The sequence below is a fragment of the Aplysia californica genome, unplaced genomic scaffold (assembly GCF_000002075.1).
Source record: "Aplysia californica isolate F4 #8 unplaced genomic scaffold, AplCal3.0 scaffold00990, whole genome shotgun sequence".
Taxonomy (NCBI): Eukaryota; Metazoa; Mollusca; class Gastropoda; order Aplysiida; family Aplysiidae; genus Aplysia; species Aplysia californica.
Genome location: NW_004798260.1, coordinates 7,781 through 9,348, shown reverse-complemented (window position 1 = coordinate 9,348; position 1,568 = coordinate 7,781).

Genomic DNA, 1,568 nt, shown 5'->3' with positions numbered 1-1,568 from the left:
TTCGGTACATGTCTCTCGGTTGGTGGGATAGAGAGAAAGAGGGGAGGGGGGGGGGGAGGAGGAAAAGAGGGAGGGGGGGGGGGGGGCAGACAAGTAGGAGGAGGAGGAGGAGGAGGAATGTACTTTTGAGAAAGAGAGATGGAGGCGGAGAGGAGGGAGAAAAGAGGAGTTTAAAATATGACGTTCGTTATTTGTTTGTTTTTGTCTTCAGTCACTGGAGTAGGGATATCTCCCATGTTACTTGTGGACTCTTTTTTTCCTTTTTCACCTCTTTCTCTCTGTTCCTCTTCCACCACACTCTCCACTGTCTCTTCTTTCACTGCCTCACTAGTAAACTTCTCTTATATCTTGTTTCCCTCTCACCCTTTCACTCTTTTTCCCTATTTCTTCCAGTCACTCTTTTATTCTTTCACTCTTGCCCTCTTTCCTTCTTTTTCTCATTCAGTCTTTCTGTCTTTTTCCTCTTTCTTACTACCACTCTCCCATTATTTCTCTCTTTCTACCTGCCACTCTTTCATCCTTTCTCCATCCCTCTTTCCACGGAGGAGCACGCAATCCTGTGGTCATGTGGTCATAGTTGTTCTGACCAGGTGAGTGACTACTTTCCTTTGAGCTCGCCTCGTCCTATCGGAGATGGACGTTAGTAAACCCTTCAAGCCCTGACTTTCCTGAGGCTACCGTGCCAGAGCTCCTACGCAATATATTCCTAACATTCATATGATTATCAGAACCACATTCCATATCCCACTCAGGGTAATAATAGATAGCATCTGTATAGCGCAATTAATCCCCACTCAACAGCAAGCTCTTTGCTCTTCACAATCTGTACTATTACCCCAGCAGACCTGAGAGCATTCTGAAACAACCTCAACTTCCTGGGAAGCATACAGTGCAAGCAGCCCTAAAAATAGGCGCTAAAACACTAACATACTGACGAAATCGTTCACTGTCTATGGCCCGGTACCCTTCCCACCTGGGTGAAGTGAGGAAAATTCGTGTAAAGTGCCTTTCCCAAGGACACTAGGCAGGGCCCGCGGCTCGAACCCCCGACCCCGCAACCCCACGATTACATGTCCGCTAGCCTAACCACAAGGCCACCGACGCCACGATTACGAGTCCGCTAGCCTAACCACTAGGCCACCGACGCCACGAGATGGGTAGTCCTTGCCATTACCAGCATCTAATTCAGAAGGATCTTCAAAGTAATCAACAGTGTCCTGTGTAGTAAACATTGTTTTCTGTTTTTACGGCGCTCGCAACTGCATAAGGTCATATGAGCACCAATGGGTGGATGTCAACAGAAGAAGTCCTTCTGCTTCGACTACCAAGGCACCCCGGAAATAGCGGGTCACAAGAGTGACAAACTTACCAGAGAAGTAGAGGAAAAAATGAAGATAGTAAGGATTAGGGAACAAAAAGCAGCAGTCCCCACTATGTTGTTCCGGCACAGTAAGAGCCTGACGTTGATGAATCTGCCCATTAATAATTCTGCTGAGTATAAGAACATGTTAATATACCCCATTTGGGAATGGCCTAAAGACACTTCAGTCAGTAGCACGGCTCTGGGG